The 23,344-nt window shown below is 39.7% G+C and overlaps 1 protein-coding gene across 1 annotated transcript in view; it reads right to left on the reverse strand.

Annotated features, from left to right (window-relative positions):
- Positions 1 to 23,344, reverse strand: part of Hs6st3 (heparan sulfate 6-O-sulfotransferase 3) — a 639,394-nt gene that overhangs the window by 226,146 nt on the left and 389,904 nt on the right. The window lies entirely within an intron of this gene.

Raw genomic sequence — 23,344 nt, forward strand, 5'->3', positions numbered from 1 at the left:
CAGGAAGCTCCAATGAATTAGCATACTCTGAGTAAATCCTTGTAAGATATTAGTTTTTGATCTCAAAGGATAGTTAATTTAGGTTGTTTACATGACAGATTTGGACAGAGTTAAAGGTTAAGTTCTACCTATGAAGTCTAAATATAACTGAGAGCTGATATTAATAATTTTATAATTACTGAAACTATGATTAGAATTGTCTAAATATTTCATACCAGTAGAAGTGTCATATGAATTCTACTCTCTGTCCCTAGGAGATGACCTAACTTTTGAATTTTCATTACCCCTAAAATTATCAGCTTCAAAACAGCATTTATGAAGAGAAATTAACATAAACACTTAAATGAGGTTTTCTGAAAAGTTACTTGCGCATATAAAACTGAAATTCAACAATGAAATTGCTTACATTAATCATCCTTTCATTTACTCAACACATAATTATGCTAAGTTTGGGGGATACAAAAAAAAAGACACTGTCCCTATCATTAAAGGAATCTAGTGGGGGAATCAGTTTTCATTTGCTGATCTCATAAGCTCCTAAGCACTGTTATCTATGAAGATGACATGACTTGGTTCTGCTTTGAACTGGAGTTGGGAGCATGTCTTTACCACTCAGCACTAGGTCTCTGCCTCAGGCACCTAACAGCAATTATATGTACTAATGTGTGATGCCTTCAAAGGCCCTGGCTGCAGAAAGGCACTCATGTCAACAGAAACAACATGCAATGTGACAAGCAGGTGACACAAGAATGCATGTGTTACTCTACTGCTCAGGAGTACCTAAGCTGGCCCAGGGAAGACCCTTCAGCTCAGAGTCCCCTGAACTGCAGGATGGGTAAGGGTGTCTCCAGGTGCAGGTGCTGTGGGTAATTCAGGGAGACAGGGTGCCACACGCCAAGGCATGCAAGTGGAAGGACATGGCATGCTGCAGCCAGCCCATAGTGTCCTGGTACAGCTGGCAAGGAAATTTGAAAGTGCTGTGGACTCAACTGAGACTTTTCTTGAGCTTTCTCGTGTTACCCAGGTAAAACAATGCATCTGAAAGTAATCTAAGAGAAAAATCACTATTTTTTCTTATTAACTAATCTTTTATTTTCTGCACATCACAAAAAAATTTTACCAACTGCCAGGTAGACATAAAAATCACTATTAAATTAATGCTGATTATTTACAATTAGTTCATCAAAGGGCAGAGGACTTTTGACTCTATAATATTTACAAAGTATAAGAGTTTTTTTTATCAAATATTAGAATTTTGATTACTTTCAGGAAAACAGTTTAATGATTTCTGTATAAGCCTGGAATCATGTTGGAGCCACAGCTGTTCCTGCACATAATGAGGATTGAATATTCTAATCTTCTGTACTCTGATAAAGCCAGCTCCAAACTTCCAAACCTGATGCCATTCCCTTATCCCCCAGCTGATCCACTATCTCAACTGTGTACTGGAAAACACAAATAAATTAACACATGCACCCAGTAAGCAAGTAAATTTTAGTTCTCAAAATGTGAAAATTATTTCGTGTACACACTCAGTAATGACTGCTACTAAGGCTGTTTCCTTCTCTGGGATGAAACTAAGGGGAAAGGGCTGGGGAGGATTAGGCACAGGGGAAGCCCCAGGAGAGCCCCAGAAGGTCAATGTGTCAAACTCACCTGTGTGAGGAATGACTAAAGGCCAGGGTGGTTTAGGATGGAGAATGGTATCTCCAGGCTAGGGGTGCAACTCAGTGGTAGAATGCATGCTAAACATGCAGGAGGTCCTGGGTTGAATCCCCAGCAATGGCAAAACCAAAAAGAGTTATATCACTAGAGGAAGAATCACAACTGGCTTCAAATGCCTCTAGGGTAACTATGAAAGTTGGTTTTTTGTTTTTTTTTTTTTGTTTTGTTTTGTTTTTGAGAGAGAGAGAGAGAGAGAGAGAGAGAGAGAGAGAGAGAGAGAGAGAATTTTTAATATTTATTTTTTAGTTCTCGGCGGACACAACATCTTTGTTGGTATGTGGTGCTGAGGATCGAACCCGGACCGCACGCATACCAGGCAAGCGTGCTACCGCTTGAGCCACATCCCCAGCCCCTGAAAGTTGGTTTTATGTGTCAACTTGACTGGGCCATGGCATGCCCAGAGACTTGATCAAACATGATTCTGGGTATCTCCATGGATTGTTGTTGTTGTTGTTATTGTTGGTTTTAGATGAGTTTAAAATTTAAATCAGTAGACTGAGTGATAAAGATGGCCCTTCTCAATGGATATGGACCCATCCAAATAGCTGAAGGTCCAAATAGAACCAAAGGCTGATCCTCCCTCAAGTAAGGAAGAGCTCTCCTGCCTGGTCTGAAGGCTTCAAACTAGCCATCAAACTGGCTCTTCCTGGTTTTGCTGCAGGATGCAAAGACGTTGGCAGGATGCAGGATGCAGGATGTTGGCTCTGTTGATTTTGGCTGAGTCAATTTCTTGTTTGATAGATAGGTGAATCATATATGCATATCATACACACACATTTTCTCATCATGTTGAGAAAGGATGAGTTCCTCTGTATAAACCCAAATTTGAATCAAAAAGCATTAGAAAATATTTTCAGTCAAATAGTAGGTTGGCCAGGGGTGGGAAGGAGGGCAGGGGTATAGTGACATAACTCTTCAAGGAAAAAAACTAGACGAAATCCAAGCAGACTGGATTTGCCCTTCGGTAAACATGCCACTTTTGCAACTTTTACACTTTTCTGCATTTCTCCTAAATACTGCTACAAGTCAAAGAGAATTGTCACGACTTCCTTGGGTGCCTCTGTGACAGCTTCATCTTTCAAGCAAATCTCTGGGATTTCAAGAAAGGATTCTCAGGCCTTAAAATACGCTATGGTACTGTAAGTCTTTAAGGCAAGAACAAACTACAGACCAAGCAACACTAAGACCTAAAACTGGAAACTCCTTTGCCGTAGCAGGTAAACACATTACTCATTCACTGGCCAAACCTCAGACAACCTGCACAACAAAGAAAGATGAGGCAAAAACAATCAAGGTGGCAGACAAAGCAATGGGACTATATAAAGAGCAGAATTAATTAAAATGTTCTGCAGAAAGTCATCAGTTGAAATCTCTCCCTCTGTCCCTGCTTCCTTGGGCCATTTACTTTTTTTTTGACAATAAAAATACCACAATGTTAATCTCAAGAAAAATTATTATGTTATTTTTCTTTAAGTTTTAAAAATTCAATAATAAGAAAGGAATACATATCCAATTAATATAGTACCTTGACTTTGACTCTAATCAAAAGTATTTATTGAAAACAGAGCTGCCTCCAGTGATTTTGGGGGAATAAAGAAATACTAGATGGTCGGACTAAATGAGCCTGAGGAAGGGATCTAGAATTGCTAGGAGCTCTCTCTGGCACCAAGCTGTCCCTGCTGAGGGGAGCTCTTCCCCAGGTCTCTTTCCTCCTGTTCTGTTCAACTCTGATCTTGTGTGCAGCACTTGGCAACAGCAAGCCTTCACCCACTCACCCCCACAAGGGAGCACAATTGTTGCTAAGGGCACGGCGTGATGTCACAAGACTTTGAGACCTAAAACTCAGATGCTCTACCTTCTTTCTTCTGTAATTTACTGTTTTCTGTCTGGCATAAGGGCTGCTGGTCTACCCAGGGCATCTCTCCTCCTCCTATCATTTGGGGGGGAAAAAAAAACTACATAAGGGCCACAGAGCTGGAACAAGTGGGGACATGGCTGTCCCTCTAGGAATTTGCCTTACATGGTCCCAGGCTGATGCTGAAATACATATTCTAGGGTAACTGCCCATGGTGACTTGAGAGTTTATTTTAAATTGAATCTTTAATATGCAAATGTGAGATTCACCTGGGGCACCATAAGAATGAAATCTATCCTCCATCCTGACTTGCGATTTTACATTAAAGGAAAGAAGAGTAATTTTTAACACACCCCTACAATGGTTTTATGCAAATTCTTCAAGCTAGGCAAATTATTTTTGTGTTAAAAAATTTCAACCCCATAAAAACAGGAGTGAATTTATGTGGCATTTTAAAATGATGTTAGGCACATTGTAAAGCTATTTCATCTCATTTATAAAGAAGAGTGAACATAAAAACAGGCCATGGCATAATTAATAGTGAAGTGATTTATAGCAACAACTCCTTCTCCATACATATTTATGTATTTTCTGTAGTCTCATGCAAGTTCTTCCCCTCCAGTCCCTCCATCCTTGCCCTTGCCACAGGAGAGAAATGGTAACCAGCAAAACCCACACAGTGAAGTCTACATCCTTTCTTGCACACACAGACGTATGCACACATTCACACACTCCAGTAACAGTTCTCAAACTTAGCTGCACACCAGAGATTCTTAGAGAGCCTTTAAGAAATACTGATACCTGCAGTCCATCCCAGAGGTTCAATCCATCTGGGCCAGGAGGCAGCCTGACACACTGAGATTTTTTAAAGTCCTCAGTGAAGCTATATAAGCCTAGACTGAGACCTACTACACTAAATGTATTTTAAACGGATTAGGCAAAGCTATAATACAGAATTTCAATTGCCCCTGTTATTAAAATCCTGAAGAATAAACTCAGAGACCTTGTAATAGAATTATTCTATTTCCACTTCATCCTGAAATGTATGATGGATAGCAAAATCAACAGATATCTCTTGAATACTTACCATGTTCCAGGCACAGTGTTATACCCTAAAAATACAGAGATAAAAAAAGACAGGCCTACTCTCTCTGTAATAGTGTTGAGTGCAGCAGATACATGAGGGCTGCATTTCCTCCTTCCAGTATCCCAGAGAATGTTCTACCTGCTTTTATCATCTACAGATTATATCAGGTGCATCTTGAAGTAGGTATTGGATTTTTCCACTTAGAACATCTTTTTAAAAATGTTATTATGAATACAGATGAAAACTACTGAACTCATATTTCTTTATAACAGCACTATGAACAACAGGTAATAAACTGATTTTGAAACTAATTAACATTTCAAAGAATCACCTGAAAGATAAATAGGAAACATTATCTCCCTTGTGGAGGCTTGATCCTCTCTTCTAAAGTTTATGCGAGAAATAAAAGTTCAGCACAAACCGTACTTATCACGCTGAAGATAATAATGGGCTGACCTCCATCAGAAGCACTGCCTCACATCATCCTCCTGCCCAGGATCGCTGATGTGGTCTTGAGTATAATTTGAGATAAGCTCTAAAATATTTCCTCAGCTTTTCAAAAGAGTAGTTTTGGCTATAAAGGGAGTGCAGAATAGTAAATATGCCAGCATAGAAGGATGTCATTTAATTTCTCTTGACTATATTCAGCTGAGAAGTCTGCTCACAATGGTTTGATGAGGTAAATTAAAATAATTGCCGCATTCTTACAGGGGAGAACACGAGCACAATGAGCCGAGTTATCAAACTCACCATCTGAATAAGTAGATGAAATTTGAGTGAAAATTGACTCAAAAGACAAACACATTTTAGCCCTACCCAGAGTCCACTGCAACTTTCTCATGGCTGACAAAGACTGCATAAATAATGCCGGCAAGATGTAGATGGCATTATACAGAGACATCTGCCACTAGTCTCCATTATATATTCAGCGGGCAAGGAGTACATCTTTCCATTTTTTAGTTAACAAAGACCCATTTGATTCATTCTAAAATGCCAGACTTAAAGGGAGTTGCTTTATTTTTATAATATTCAAATATTTCTTCTAGTACGAGCTTCATTTCAGAGAGATTCACTTGTGAATGTCTAAATAGGTTTATTTTTAAATGGCATTAAGAGCCAGATTTTCTCAAGTGGCCATCAGTAAGTGCTGCACCTTCCAGGCTAGCAGGAAACCCCCTGCCATGTCCTATCAGATGTTCACCTGAGTGTCAGCACTGCAGAAACTGCAAAATCACACACACGGGTGGGCAAGGGGGTAGAAAGACAGCAACCTAAATCTGAAAAATACTCATATTTTGGATTTTTCCATATTGTGGGCCTCAAAGGAAGACTAGCCTAGTTGTATCAAAGGTCCTAAAAATGATCAAAACAAAGATAATTAAGAGTGATTTACATTTTACAGATCTGTTCCAGCTCCCTCTTGGTCTTTTTCAATGGCAAAGTGCTTACCTCTTCCTTAGTTAACTTGGTCAACTTAAAGTTCTAATTAAGAATGCCCGTGATCTGCCCTCAGTTCTCTGGTACCATGGCCCTGTGCATATTTAAAGTCATAAACCTGCATATGCACTCTCCTTCCAGGTTAAATTCCTCAGTTCCAGAAATGGTTTAGGTTCTTCAGTTTTCAGATGCCCTTCTATTGCAGCCAACCTGCTTTGGATGCTCTCGGGTCCATCATTTTCTCTGCCAGTGAGATGTTCCCCAGGTTAGCCATCAAATTCCAGATTTGAGATTTCCAGCTCAGACATCACTGGGAACATGCCCTGCCTTGTTCTGGGCACTTGTCTTTTGAAGCTATGCCACGCTGTGGTTGCAGGGTATGTTTCCTTCTCCTCACGCCCTGGGGGTCTTTTTACATCAACCACTCTCAAGTGGAGCCTGGTCTCCCTAACCCTGAACTAGTGGAGATAAGGTCTAGGATTCAGGACTTTATATTTATCCCTGTCGTATTTCATATCCATGGTTGAAATACATCATTCCATCCTATTAAGAAAAAATTTTGATTCTGTCATCTATTGTTGGCCTGTTGAACATTTTTTTAAAATAGCTCATATGAAGACATGTTTCAAAATTTATTTGCCATCCTTCATAGTCTGTGTCATGCACCAAACAGATAAGTATATTTCCTATGTAACTGAAGCACACTTTCCTGGAAAAAGAAGAATGTTACTGAAAGAGCAGAATAGATCCTGGAACTAATTCCCTTCATAGGAAGACAAAAGGAGAGAATCCTGGTCAAGAAACTGGCATTGCCTTAGATTCAAAAGAAAAGAAAATCAATTGCAAAGTTTCTGCTCAATATTTTTGTAGTTAAGAGATGGTCCATATGGAGCAATGGGCCTGGTAATGCTTCCATCTTTTATTTCCCTAAAGATTTCCCTGTAAAGAGCAAATGGTTATAAACCAATAAGATTGCTGAGGTGGTTAAGTGATTTCCTTGCTGTGGGCAGGAGCATCCATGAAGATTGTGCTTCTCTTTCTTAACATGTCTTTTCCCTGCTCTGGCTGTGTCTGGGAATTGTTCTTGGGGTTGAGTGCCTCTTTGGATTTGGTAATTATCTAGTGGATGACAACCAAGATGAGTAGACGTTTTGCACCTTGCACCAGAAAAGAGACCGGAGGCAACTAAAGTCTCCAAGGCGCTTTCTCTCCACTGAGTGAATTAGGTAATGAGCAATGCACTGCTTTAGGCCAGTGTGTCCCTGTGTCTGTGGGGAGGTGGGAATAGCAGTGGATTGCAGCCTGTGAGTGCTCTGGTGCCTCCCACTGAAGGAAGCCAAACCATGGATATGTGAAGAATCAAAAAGCACAGCCCTTTTTCTTCCTAGCACTAGTTGTTTTCTGAGAGCATCTTGTTTACTTGATCATTTTAACTGCCTCTTTCTGATCATCAGAATGTGGCTCCCCATTGGAGCACAGACCACCATTGTTTTTTTTTTTTTTTCTCATTGTCCTTGAGTGTAGAATATCACATATAGAGGTTCTCAGCTATCATGTGTGGCCAAAAGGACATGTTGAAAGACAGACTGAGATGGAACAGGACTTGAAAGTGGCAGAGAAAGAACCAAAAGAATTTTCTCTGAGAAAATACCTATTAAAAATTGACCTTTATTGCTCCTTTTTCTTTTAGTGCTTCCTTAAAAAAAAATGTGAGTAGCAGTCTTAGGAGTAGGAGAGGGATAGGGAGGTGGAGGTGAAAGCAGTCACTCACCACACATATCATTCTGCAGAAGTTCGTGCACAAGAAGATAGAACAAATGCAGGATCTGTGGTTGGGAGGTGAAAAAGTGACCAGGAGAGAAGCAAATGCACCTAATCACATCAGGAATAGAGACTGAGACTAAGCTCCGCTTTCCCAACACTCCAGAAGAGGTTGACTGTTGAAAGGGGAAGAGGCTGTTATTTTTCTGGATTATGCTTTTATATAACCACTAATGAATGTACTGATGGGACTACAGAAAACCTTCTGGGGTAACAGGACTCTAACACTTTACGTAGAGGTGCCTTATCAAGGAACTCCACCCGACCCCATAACCATACTAACTTCTCCTTACTTACCACAGGCATTTCCATATTGTGGAAAAGCTGCAGGATATCTTAATTAAATAAAGAGACATGGCGTTGCTGGCTTACATCTTCCCCTTCATTTGCCAGGCTAATCTTTCTACTCATAAATGTGAGGAACTAACTTTGTCATGTCTTCTTCTTAATGAGTGAGGGACCATGTCTTGTGTAATATTCAAACATAATTCGTTAAGTGTTTATTCTAGAGGCTTTTTGCCCCTGGAGATCCTTTGAATCCAATGGTTTCAAATCTATACATATGCATAACTAATCCAGAGGAGGTAAAAATGTTTTGATGCAATAATACCTAGAAAAACAAAACAGGAAAACACTCTCAGAAAACAGACGCGATGCCAAACTTTCCTCCTGTAATGTTATGGTTTAATTGACAAAAGTAAAGCAATGGCAAACTGTGGAGCTGCTTCTAAAGCAAATGGAATGATCAACTGTATAGTCTACCAAGAAATCCCTCTCATGAATAATTTAGCAGAGCTGAAGGTAACTTTATGTTTTGGGCTCCTTGGTGGCTATTTTGGATACCACTGTTGTAAGCCATGGCACAGAGGCCAAATATATTCCATGACAACACATAGCACTGGTTGATTTGAGGAGGCATCTCCCATTTGGCTCTGGGCAGACATTATATCATCCCCTTTTCAGAGGCTGCTCAGTAAAGTTATCATTCTCATTACATTCTCCATTTTTACAGCACCTGTAATCAGAGCTCCCGGGTACTATACATTGTTAATTTATTACAGTCATTTCAATTTTGCTAGTTAACTCTCAGATCCCGTTATGCGCTAAGCCCTAAAATCAGCTAGAAGAACTGACACTCCTAAACACCCGAACCACTCTGCATTCTGAAGAACCACAAGACCTGGGTTCCAGTATCAGTTTTCCTACTTAGTGCCTCAGGGACTCCAGCATGTCACATCTTATCTTGGGGACTCAGTCTTCTCATGGATAAAATGTCAGGCTTGGACTAAATAACTCCTAAGATCCTCCCCAGACCTAAGATTTTCCACTTCTGTATATCAGAGTTCCCAGAAATCTATCTGACATACATCTGTGCATAGATAGAGATTAATCTGTTCCTGAGGTCGCTCTTACTCCACACTCTTTTAGTGCCTCATCCATCCTGGGCTGCCAGCTGCCAGCTCCCTGTAGGGGACTCCATGTCAAATCTAATTCCACAAGGTCCTCAGAACCAGAAATAAATAGGAATGCCTAGGGCTAATTTAGATGTCCTGAGCTAAGCAAAGAGAAGTGATTCCTTCATGAGATTTATTTTAGACCAAAACTGGTTTGTACAGTGCAGTGAAGGAACTGGCATTAAGTTACAAAAGCATGTTAGTTAGTAATTAATGGCATGGTTTAAATGTCAGTGTAGGAGATTATCCTCAACCAGGAATCCGTTAACAAATTTAAACTACAATGATCAAGGCTCCTTTGGCTGAGAAGGCTTGGTGTTATTGGGAAACATGGGGGGAGATTGAAAGACATCCCTAAATGCTTCCTGAAATTCACAGGCTGATAATTTTTTTATACCAGGGATTAAACCCAGCAGTGCTTAACCACTGAACCACATCCCCAGCCCTTTTTTTCTTTTTCTTCTTCTTTTTTTTTTTTTTTTTTTAATTTTGAGAAAGGGTCTCGCTAAGTGACTTATGGCCTCGTTAAGTTGCCGAGGCTGGCTTTGAACTTGCAATTCTCCTTGACTCAGCCTCCCAAGCCACTGGATTACAGGAATGTGCCACCACTCCTGGTAACATGCTTACTTAGCAGATAAAATGAATCCACATATAAGTGAAGGGACAAATTAGAAAAGGAAAAGAAAATGTGTTCAAGCTTACAAGCACATGATAGATACATGGAGTTTTAAAATAAGCTTTATGTCCGAGTGCTGTAAAGACATTATAATGGGCTTCAGGTAAAGGTAGAATTTGTTTTGGAAAGAAATAACTACAAAATATACCAGAAAGTACTTGGGAAGAAAGGCAAGGGGTTTGAACTGTTGTGTACCTGACCTGCTAGACAATTTCAGAACTTCACCTGGCCATCCCAAAGTAAGTTTCCAACATCATGTTATCACTGAAAGTTCTCTGTAGAGATGGGGTTTTAGCCCACAGTCTCTGTTCCCTGCCAGGCCTGTCAACGGCCCATTCCTAACACTCCACTCTTGTTATTCATCAGACAAACCCTGAGAGTAGAGGAACAAAGTAGGTTCTCATGTGGAGAATGTCTAGTCCCTGAGCTACAGGAAAATACCAAGCACTTTATCATGTAGGCCACAAGAGAGAAGGCTTGGGGGCGGGGGAGACTGGAAATCAGAACAGCAGTAAGGTTGGGCCAGGGAAGTAAAAGAACAAGTGAATGTGTCAGAGCATAAAGGGAGCCAATGTGCCTCTCTGAACCTAGGAGTGGCTGCAGTGAGAGAACTCACCACCTGCTGGCCAACGAGCAGCCAGTCATCTACTAGGTTTCTCTTTTCAATTCTACAAATCATTAAAATGGTAAGAGAACAACAAAGAGCTATTTGAAAATAAACAGACTTCCAAATGAGTCCCTAAATGGAGTTGTGCAAAAGCCTCAGTTGGGTTAAATTTTGTAGTTGCTGTCATGCTAGATATGCATTTGAGCTCCAATTACAGTTTATAGAGAAAACTAGTAAGGAAGTGACGGTTGGAACAGTATATGAACAGATGGGTGCCTTTTCTCAATTCATAATTTCCTTATTTTCTCTATGTTCCTATTTCTTAACCATTCTGCCCAAAGTACAAAGGACGTATTCTGTCAATCATTGGTTTTTTTGTTTGTTTGTTTGTTTTTTTCTAAATGGATGGAATAAGATCCTCAAACACCACTTCATTGAAAAACCCTGCAAAGTAAACCACTGGTATTCCCAGATATCATTACAACCCATAGAAATGCTGGAGCAGGAAAAAAAATATTTAGATGATTCAAAAAGACAGAATGAGGAACTTGACCAAAGAGAAACAGTAGTGGAGATACAGAATCTCTGCCCACCCATGACTTCAATTGACTACTACCATCAAGAAACTGTGGATCTGGTACAAATTCCACCTAAAAAGTCAACCTGGCATATATTCAGAGACAACATGATTTTTCCTAATTTAAGTCTCTAAATTTCTTTTGTGATCTAAACATTGTCAAAATCAATTTTTCATGTCCTCAAATATTTCACTAGGATATTTCCTAATATTTTAAAACAAAGCTACTTTCCTCTCTCAAACTGTTAAGAGATTCATAATGCAAGAGATCTTTATAATTAATATATAAGACAAGAGTTAAGTCTCAGCCATCACCTTTTCCCCCTCCAAGTATGATAAGAATTACTTCATAAATTATTCACATATTTAGCTAGGATGGTAAACAGCCTCTTATTCTACATGAATCACATTGTGTATTTGTTGTGTTTAGCAAAGTTCCTTTAGAATGCTGTTTTGATAACACAGAGGACAAGGCGCCTCCTGCTATGATTAGTGTTTGCTTGTCCTGTTTTGAAGTATGTAGTGCATGTGTGGTAGTTACATTTGCTTCATTTGCATCCATTATATGTGAAGCATAACCTTTAAGGCATGCTGGGCTTTGGAAAAACTGTAAGGTTGAAGAGAAGCATTTTTTTTACCTCCCGCCCTCCCCCTCTGCTGGTACCCTCTTCCTCTTTTATAAAGCATCACTATCCACCAGCATCTCCCACTACAATGAATCTCTATCTTACCATGTGCTTCTGCAAACAGAGGAAGACTCTCACATCACCATTTATAAAACAGACTCCTGACACCCAATCTATCACCAATAATTTATCAGTCTCAGCAATGGTTTATTTAATAGTGTCCTTATTTTTTGAAACAATGTGAATAAAATTAACAGGTCCTGATTAAAGCGATTTCTTTTCTGTCATGTTATAGTTAGCATTTAACTAGGTGAGTAGCACCCCACTAGTCATTAGGTATGTCAGGGGTTCAAGGATGTATGAAACATGTCCCTGACCTCAGAGGTGTTTACAATTTTTATAAGCTACAGAGAAAGAAACCAATGCTTGTAAGTAATACAGGGAATGGTTTCAAAGGGAGTCGTGGTGGGTGGGGTGTCAGAACAGAGGAAAAATTGCCTAAGAGGGAATGAGCATGGAAGGAGCTGTACTGGGAGTGGCAAGTGACTTTCAGTTATAACCCCAGCAACAGGGTCTTGCTTAGGTTTTGGAGGCAAGAGAGAAGTGCTTTAGTCTAACTACCAGAGCAGGAGTGTTGTAAAGGCTGATCACATCTCACCCAGGGCAACAACACTTATTTACCTGATAAATGTTCAAAGAATCACTATGCAAACAGGAAGAGGCTTAAAAGGCATAGGTAGGTGAAGATTCCCTCCTCCAAAAATGGACCATTGGCATCCTTTGAAACCGGGCTACTTTGGTGGCCTCCACACGGGACAGTGTTTGTGCCCAGTATCTCTGGAGAAAGTATTACTCCTCACGGACTCTGAGATCCTTCCGGACCACAGTCGACCAGGTCGATTCAGGTTAACCCGACAAGATGTGAAGCGGGTGGGGGCAAATGCCAACCTGGCCCTTCCAGGACATAGTTTTCCACCTTGCACTGTCAACTGAAGTTAGCATCTTGGGCATCACCATGCTTCTCCCCTCCCCAAGCACAGATGGAGACAAGTCACAGTCTCCAACTGTCTAAAAAGAAGCTAAAGCCCCCAGCAAAGAATGCCCTTTTTATTTGATCACTCGGGATCTGTACAGGGTTTTTCTCCAAGCATCTCTGTGTGTGTGATGCATGCAGAGAGAGAGTATCTTGTTTTTATGTTGTCTATAATAAATTATAAGTGTAACAGCGGGAGCTTTTTCAATACTATTTGTAAATGCAGCCAGAGGCTATTAAGTGATTGGTGTATCAAATAAATATAATTAGTAAATAGAAAAATAACATGTTTGTAAACTGCCTTTGGAAATATGTGATTAGACCAAAGACAACGATTTCTGCCAAAGCTTCTAAGTGTTTCCAAGAGATACCAGGAAAATAATTTAACAATTTTCATAACAACTTCAAAAATTTTCTATGTAAATCTGAGAAGAAGGTAGAATATTTATTTAGTCCAAACACCTTTTGAAGGCTTCATGTTGAAAATTTAAGTATGGGGGCATGCGAAAGTGTATACCATAATTTTTCCAGGGGAGTTAAAATGTGCTTGATTATTGACTATAAGTTTTTAAATTGGCATTTGATGAGGTTAAAAAGGAGTTATAAATACACCTCCACGTGCAGAGTGCTCTCAGGCTGTAGAGTTATTCTCAATTAGTAACACTTAAAATTATTCCAGCAAGTCAATCAGTTTGGAAGGAGGTGAACTCATCCTGCCCTTCCGTCTTGTTGGCGTCGGGAAAGGAGGCTTGCGCCTTCCCAGCAGTGTGCTCCTTACCCCTCTGGCAACAGAAGCAGACAAGCCCCGAAAGCCCACTGATTCTTCCTCTAACAGACACTTTCCATTTCCCCCTTATATCTGATTTCTCACACTCCAGCCTCTCAAACCCCAATCTATATTAATTACTCACTTTTATGTGTGATTTCTTGGTAAAGAACTTATGTAATGCACAGATTGAAACCCTACCAGGCATTCAAGAGTCTCCAACACTTAGTTCTACCCATATCTACATAATTGAATCTTTTGCTAACCCCTAATCTTCTCATCCTTCATGTCCCATTCCTGGGCCACATGTCCGTTCCATTCCTGTGCATATCTCCACTCTCCAGAGCATTCAGGACTCTCCACCTACAGTGGCTCACCCTCCACAGCCTAGATCCATTCCCACTCAGCCAGACTTCTCTACACACAGCTGAGCAGGCCTACCCTGGAATCCTGTGCTTTCACGGACTATTCTGCATTTCTCTTTATGTTGCTCCACGTGTTCAGCATTCTCCTTGTCTTTCTAGACAATGCCAAGATTGGTGCTGAGCAGACAGCATGTAAACAATGATGACGAAAGAGGAGGAGGAGGAGAAAGTGGAGAAGGTGAACAAAAACAAGGTGGCTAACACATCTTGAGTCTTTGTCATGTGGAGGCCCTCTGCTTACCTTGGTTAATAAATTATTGTACTTAAGCCTCTGAAGAACCACATGGGATGGATATGATTAAATACATCCTTTAAATTTTAATAAATAAGAGCTAAATTCCAAATAGGGTCAACATAATTATCCTTGAGACGTTGAACGGTGTGGTCAATGTTTATGTCTGGATTATGTTTAGAAACACAGGGTCTAAATCCTGTGATCAGACCATTTGATTGATTTTCATGAGCATTCATTTACCCATTCACTCAATATACATAAATTGGGCCCTGTCTACATGTCACATGCTTATTTCCAGGTTATGGGGGGTAAAAATACATACATACCTACATACATACATACATACATGGTCCCTGCCCTCAAATTATTCATAATCTTGCCATTCCCCAAGACTAAATATTTAGTCTTATTTTCCATACTTTGGAGCCTGGGGAAGAAGAAAGTGAGGCTGGAGAAAGAACATTTTTAAAACAATTGAGACCTAATAGTCATTTGGGGGGCTGGATAAGCAAGGCCTGACAGTGGAAAGAATGATGAGAAAGGGAAAATTGCGTGTAAAGGAGAAAAAAAATAGATTGGGTAAGTGACTATGAGAGCACTAATGGAAATTTCTGGAAAAGCAAAGACCGAGTAAAGATTTCTGGAAGAATAATCTTTGGCCCCCTGGGGCAGTATGCTAAAGCCCATATTTATCTGTCCACAGCAGAGGTGTGAACGCCTGCAAAGAGCTCAAGGCCAGATCAAATGAGACTGTGCTTCTTCCAGTTTGGGGGCCTCTGGGGATTACTTTAATACTGAGCACTTAGTCATCATGTTTGATGGCTTCGGCGGCCTCATTTATCAAGGATCTATAGTTAAATTTAATTTTCATGTGAGTGGAGGACAGCCATGGCAGCCGGGCTCCTTGTTGCTGATCTGCCCCCGTTGATGTCTTCTGAAGTGGAAATGATGGATGCCACATGTTCTGGCCGTGATTAAATTTGCTTTGACAAAGCAGCATGGAAATCTGATTTTCAATAGACTTCTGTATTTCACCTAGTGCTGAGTAAACAGATACAGAGCATAATGCTCGCACGGCTGTCAGGCCAGTAGCTAATTCATTGTGCCCATCTAATCAGGCTGTCCATTAAATTATTATTTGTCAATAACATGCAGGATCATTTTTGAAACTCTGAGGAATGGGAAGCTTGTTTTTAAGTAAATAAACGTACATGGCTTGACAACATCTGGGGTTTGTCCAAGGAAGGTCCAAATAACTCATCAGTCTCTAGGTCTCCACTCCCTCGAAGCATCAAAACACCTTTTAAGAAGTTCTTAGTTTCACTTCACTTGGCTCCCATTGCAAACGCAAACAACATCATCCAATTACAAAAGAATGAAGCTACAAACATTGACTCTTGAGCTCCTCGGTTTATCTTTAAAGGAGAATGAAGCAGAAAATCACATTAAGTATGCATCTTATGTTAGCGCTTTTAACCTCCTGCATGCAGACCCCTCCTGGAAAAGGCTTCCACTTTGGGGAAACTCTGGGGAGAGCTGTCTCATCAGGTCAGCCAAAGTGCCAGAGTGGGTGACAGGGATTACTTGCTTCCTTTCCCCCCGTGAGGTCAACCAGTGCCTAAGTAAAACACCTGGGCTGCTTGTGCTGTTAGAAAAGGGCCTCTGTTATCCTGATGCTTTCCCAGGTCACCCAGATCCCAAACCTGGACCACTGTTTTCAGGACTTTTCCATCTCCTGAAGTTCAGAACAGGCATTTCTCACCTTCTGTGAGCACTTCTTAGGACATCTTGGGCTTCTATCAACACTGTCCTTTTGAACTGATCTTTTGCCCACCAGCCCAGAGTCACCAAATAGACTTGCTGATGGAAACCCCAGACCTCAGCTGTTTCATGACTGTTAAAGACCACAAGTGTGCAACACACTCAACAATCCACATTAGCAGCTCTGGAGCAAGTTTCCTAAACTCTCTAAGCCAACATATATTCCAACATATTACTCATTGGGAAAGACATCTGTATATTAAAGTGAAAAAGCAAGGATTAAAAAGAATAAAGTCTATGTGTAAGAAATCATTTTACCTCTTTCTAGATGTCCCTTGTGCCCCTCAATAGGAGCTCCCCTCTCTCAGAGAAATTGGGGAACCATTTTCAGCCTTCTTCCCACAGAAAAGGGTGACCACTGGGAAAACCAGGCTGGTCTTTGGATGCAGCCTGGGATGGGTCTGACCCCTGCAGGGAACATGAGGGGTTGGGGTGTCTGGGATGGCCACCTGGTACTTATCCAGCTCACTGGCTCTTGGAGATAGGTAGGGGGAGAAGAGATCAGTAATAAAGCTGATATCAGACAGCCGTGCTCATTCCTGAAAAGTGGAGGGACTGGGGAGAAAAGCAGCAGGAACTCTGTGCTACACACATTGTCCCAACAATGATGACTGGTGCCATGTCAGCCACCCAATTTTTACTGGATTTAAAAATCAAAAAAGTAATTCTTTGAGAAAAGGAAAAGTGGTGATGGTTTCTCTGCTGTGGTCTTATCTCATTTAGCTCACAATGCCCCAGTAGGGAAGTAAAACCTCCATTTTGCCTGAGGAAATGAAGTTTTATAGATATCTGGTGATAGGCTCAAGTTCATAAAACTAGTAGGATCCAGAAGAAGAAGATCCAGGCTTTGCCATGACTGTTAATGCACTTCCAAAGCACGGCGGCAGACTGCTTTCTTACTATAGGTGCTCGTAGAAGGGGTGGGATCTGGGTTCTGAAAGTCTCTTAAATTTCTCAGAATATGCTTTCTGTTCAGCTTCCATGACCTCAGGCCACTTGTGCTACTTTCCTTACTCAAAAGTGTTTTGTTGCCAAAGCACTTGTGCCCTCAAGGAAGCTGGCATTTCCATATTGCTTGCTGTAAAGATGCCCAGAGGTTGGCCCATAACCCTGTCTTAGACAGAAGGATGGTTCTGGCTGCAGAAGCACTAATGGATCAAGGTCCACCCTGTGCCCTGCTGACCTGCACTGGGAGAGCAATAAATATAAGAAAGAGTTCAAGGCTTAATGCAATTATCACGAATTGAAATTTATGCTAACTAAATCAAGCCAACACACAGAAAAAAGATGTTCCCAGAAAACTCTTCTAAACTTTGGGCCTGTAATGATCTTACAGGGACTTCTTGGAAAATAATCAAATTTTCAACATATGTCTGAAAGGCAAAAAAATGGACATCTATAAAATCTGGTTTAATCCAAACAAAATTTCATTTTTCTAAACGTTGAATTTTTCACCAAGCCAGAAGAATTTGAATCTCCCAGAACCTAACTGTGGGGACAAGGTAGGAAGAGGGATTTACAAATATTTTCTTTGTTGCCAATAAATTCATTGTTTGTTAGGAAAATGACAAACATAATGATGACAGAGGAAAGAAGAGTGAGTGGAGGGGGAAACTGAGAGATGGTTAGACTAGGGATAAAGACAGTCTCTGGCCAGCACTGAATTATGCTCTGAAGACAATTAGGCATTTATAAGCAATGAACAATGATCAAATCCTCACTGCTCAAGGGTATGAGGGATGCACCCATGATGTATGAAATTTGTTAGAAATACCAAATCATCAAATTTACTAAACAAAATCTGCAATTGGATAAGACCCCAGATGACTTTAATGCATATTAAATCATAAGAAGCACTTGCTGGTCATGGTTGTAAAAGTAGAGATTGGTAGCATCAGGTCTATCTCAAGAGAGACATAGAGGACTGATAGTTTAAGGATAAGTTACCAATATGGTAAACCACAGCCAAGGCAACCAATTGGGATTTTATTGTACTAGTGCAGGTGATTGATGATAAAGGCCAAACTGTTACTGGAAATAGAATAGAGGGAATAGATTTGAAAGACATCAGAAATAAAAGAATGGGCTTGGAGACTGATCAGCTAAAGAACATCTGTATAAAGGAAGAATTAAAACAAAGTTGGAAGGCTTCTGACTTGGGTCACCTGTCAAATGAGGGGTTGTTCATCTTGGATTCACAGAACCTATCCCATAGCAGCACAGAAAGGTATATGCTCCATGTGAGTTGAATGAGCACATCCACTATCTGGTCCATGGGATTTCAAACTGCATTCCATGCCTCCCTGGGATCTGAAGAGGCGCTTCATGAACCATGATGGTGGGAAAGAGGAAGTTAGAAGGCAGTGCTCCAAGTCCTTAATCCAAACTGTATTTGCAAAACAAACAAAACAACAAATTCATCATATTTCCTTGTCTTTCAAATTTCAAACTATTTGAAGATCAGGCCCATCTCTAATTTCTGGATTCTTACCCTCCATGTACTTGGGTTCATGTTATTCTTCAAGGTATTGAGACAAAAAGCACTTGGAGACCCTTGGTCTTACTATCAGCAACTTCTGGAATAATAAATGGGAGAAGTGAACATTTCTTAACATTTGCTCTTAGATAATTAAACGGTAAGTTTGAGCCCATCTAAATTTATGCTCAGGAAATAATTCAATAGAAGAAAGCTGTTAGAAATGCAAATATCTCCATGATTTATCTACAATATTAAAAATAAACTTAACTAATTATTTTATAAGCAAAAAATAATAAATTTAATTATGGCATATCTGTTTTATAGAGTAATATGCAAACCTGAAAATGACAGTTATTATGATCAGGCCTTCACATGACAAAGGTTTCTAATTTGAAAAAACAAATATTGATGGACATAAAATATAAGGTCATTAATGGTTGCAATTATATAATACATAGATGCATATGATCAAAAGGTAGAAAGGCATACAGATAAATAAGAATGAGGTAGAATGTTAGAGACATCTGAATCATCAGTAAGCTTCATAGGTTCTACCTTCTAAGTATATTCTACATTCAATTAATGATTACCATAACTAGCACAACTACCCTGAACCAAGATTCCTTCTCTAAATTAGATCATCCCAATTGGCCTTCACACACCACCTCTTGAAATACATTCTTGTCTTCAATAGCTATAGCAATATTCTACATAAAAATTAGATTTTATTGTACCCTATGTCTAAATTCTACCTTAACTTCCCATTATTTAGGGTACAACCCAAATTTTTACTGCAGATCAACAGTTCTCAACTGGGCCTAAGGGACTCTTTCAATCCCTACAACTATTGAAGATCCCAAAGAGCTTTTGTTTATGTAGGTTATACCTACTAAAACTCACACTATTTGAAATTAAAACAGGAATAGTAAGAACATTAACTTATTATCTTGTTTATAAATAGCAATAATAAACTCATTTAATATTAACATAAGTACTATATTTTTATGATAAAAAATCATACTAATTACCCTCAAAAAAGAGCAGAAAGAATGTCACTGCATTATATTTTGTAAATTTCTTTAATGTTTTGCTTAATAGGAGACAGTGGATTATCTTACCTGCTTCTTCACTCAGTCTGTTTGATAGGTTGTTTTGGTTGAAGGATACATAGAAAATCTAGCTCCCACCAATTTAGGGGAAAGGGAAGAATATTTTAATAGCATTTTTTCAAAGAATTGTTGATAGATTTCTTTGGTACTATATGCAAACTTGGAAAGTAGTAGTGTCTTTAAGGTTAGTTATGACCTGAATTTCAGATATTGTTATGGTAAAATACATTCATCTATCTCACACTTTGATGAATCTTTTACCCAGGAATTATTGATTGATTGATTGATTGATTGTACTAGGGATTGAACCCAGGGATACTTTACCACTGGGCCACATCCCCAACTCTTTTTATCGTTTATTTTGAGACAGAGTCTCACTAACTTCCCAAGGCTGGCCTCACTTGTAATCTCCCTGCCTCCAGAGTAGTAGGGATTACATGTGGTTTGTTGAAATTAGCCATTGGTCACTGGAAATATCAGTGCTCTGAGTTACATAGAATTTCCAAATATGATCCATTTCATTACATGATATCAACAAGTCTTTGATTGTACGGCACCTGCCAAGCTCAGGCAGGCTGATCTAGGTTTTTCTAAAACTTAACTTTCTCTTAAGTGTCAAATCGTATCATTAGCAACAAATTATATCCTTTGTTCTCATGGATTAAGATCACTTTTGAAGTAATAGATTAATTTTTGATAAAATATCTACCAAATACCTGAATCTGAATAATCACAATTTGTAAGAGATTATTTCAAGTCAGAACGGTGCTTGGTGAGAAACGGTGCTGGTGAATCTCACAAGTCAAGTGTCCATTGCTTTTTCCCCAGGACTACCATTCTGTCTGGATACGCAGCAGGAGTGCTTAATGTATACTTCCCATTTCATTACAAAGAATGTTAAGAAGATGTGTACTCACAGCTCAAGATTCAATGCAATTAAACACTGCTTCCTCAAGGTCATTCTTAAGTGAAGCAGGCATTGTGGGCAGTGGTCCTGAATGGCAATGAAGAACACAGGGACCAGTAGAGTTTTGTGTCCCCGCCTTGATAGGCACTTGGGCTCTGCCATTGCTTTCCATCATGAGTGCAAATATTAACACAGTAAAATAGTTTTGACCTTGCAGACACCCCTGACAGTTCTCAGGATCCCCAGGGGTCTGTGAATCACTCTCTGAGAACAACCCTGCCCTCCTCACCAAGGCATCTCCTCTCCTCTCTGCTCCGCCCCCACAGGCTTTCTTGCTACAACTCAACTCACTGAGCGAGCTTCTTCCTGCCCTATCTGCTGGGTCTCCTGCTGGCTGGTGACACATCTCCCCACCAGGTCCAACTGGCTTGCTCCTTCTTTCTCTTCCCAGTGCGTGAAAATGATACCTCCTCCAAGAGGCCCTTCCTGATCCCTGATCCACAAGAAGCTCCAACTTTCCCAGCAGCAGGAAATTCTACCCCCTCCTGCTCCAGTTTCTTCCCAACACTCATCATAACTAGAATGACATTACATATTTATTTGCTTACTTGTTGTTTATTTCCCTTACTAAAATATAAGCTCCATGAGAGTGAAGACTTTATTTGCCACTACAGCTCTAGTAAAGTACTAGATAAATATTTTTTATCTGACTAAAATTAACTTGTCATTAAAAAAAATCTCCCAAATGCTCTTTCTACATTATATAATAAAGAAAAATCTTCTAAGTCAGTGCAGTCCAATAAAAATATAATATGAGCCACATATGCACTTTTAAATTTCATGGTAGCCACACAAAAAGATAAAAAAGAAACAAATGATTTAATGAAAGGAATTTAATGATTCCTCAATTTAACCCAACATATCTAAACCATCAATTTTGACATATAAGGAACATAAAAATTATCAGAGTATCTTCTGATTTTTCTTAGTACGTTTGAAATCCAGTTTATATTTTACATTTAAAGAGAATATCCATTCAAATTAACCACATTTAAAGTGCTCAGTAGCCACTTATAAGTAGTAGTGAGTATCCAGAAGAGCACAATCTAAGGCACTTATGGTAAAACTAGATCATACCACCTGCCTTGCCCACACTTAATGAACTAGTAAAAAGTATGGACAGTAATAATAATAGTGATGATGATGATGATGATAATGATAATAGCAGCAATAATTATGCGGGGCAGCCAAATAAGGGAAAGCTCCAACTTAATGCCACAAGTTTTGCAAAAATGGTGACCATGAATGAAGCAGAAAATGGTGTTATATCTCCAGACTTCAAGACTCCCCTGCTCCAACCTTTGGAAATGGTACTGGGGAGAGAGGGTGAGTTACCAGTCTGGAGAGGATTAGAACAAGGAAGACAACGGGCAGCCCAGCCCTAAACTATCACTGTTACATATCAGCAGAAATAAAGTAACTGCTCCACATAACACACTGATGGAGGCATCATTTTAAGTCTCCACACGGAATCCAGAGTGACCTTTCCAAAATGCAATTCTGATCATGCCACTCGCCTACTTCAAATCCTACAATGATGCATCTTATCCTCAGGATAAATTCCAGGCCAAAGATCACACATGTTCCTTGGGATTGAGCTCTGTGTTCTCCATAGGTCTTCATCCACATTCCTCTTCATCTTCTCCTGCGTACCATACAGTTTCACATACCGAACAAAATGTAGTTTCCTAAATTAGGAATCTCTGTATCCTTAGCTGAGCGACTCCATCTGCCCAGAATGTAATGTATCTTCCCTTTGCTTGGCTAGCTCCAAAGTCATCCAATTTCAGCTCAGCAACTACCGAAAACTTTCCTCCTTCACTGAGTTTGTCTAATGATGTGTCCCTGTGTTTGCACAATGTCCTGGAATGCCTGTAGCTTATGCATCCACAGTGCCCTAACTGTGGCTTTACTTGGATATCTTTTAACTGAAGTACAAAATCCTTGCAACCAGGAACACTGTCTTTATGACGATGCAATCTTTGTCACCAGAGCCTAATACAATGCCTGGTTTAAGTGTACACAATCAGAAGTTGTATAATAAGCAAATTAATAATGTTTAAACTTGCTATCACTTACCAGTGCTCCTCACACTCATAAATAAAATGGACAATATACGAGAAACCTCTTACTAAAACAAAAACATCCTAACTAGCCAGATAGTAATACTTGAAGTTCTTTCAAAGTCACAGATTACATCTGAAATAATTGATAGCAAAACAGAACATTAAAGACCTGAAATTAAACACGTTGTATATGTATGTGTTTAACATTGAAATATCAGGAAGTTGCCCAAAGCTTTTATCTCAAATATTGTCAGTAGCTGGTTCACCCTGTTGGTTATTTAGATTAAAGCCAATCTTCCTGGGGAAGCTCCAGGGTAGCCACAAAGTTCAGAGTGTGTTGGTAATCATGGGGAGTGGGTAGTAAAACAGAAAATGGAACCCAGAAGTGAAATGTACCAGTCCCTAACCTCCTATCTCCATCTTAGTAGGTATCAAGGATTAACAGCTCAGAACTCCCCTCTAGATAAAATAAACTAAATAAAACATTTCACTCCCCTTTTTATCAAATATTAAACAATTTTTGGAAAAGTGGTACTGGTAGAAAGAGGGATTGAGGTCAACTTTCCAGTCTCTATTTT

The sequence above is a fragment of the Urocitellus parryii genome, chromosome 2 (assembly GCF_045843805.1).
Source record: "Urocitellus parryii isolate mUroPar1 chromosome 2, mUroPar1.hap1, whole genome shotgun sequence".
Classification (NCBI taxonomy): Eukaryota; Metazoa; Chordata; class Mammalia; order Rodentia; family Sciuridae; genus Urocitellus; species Urocitellus parryii.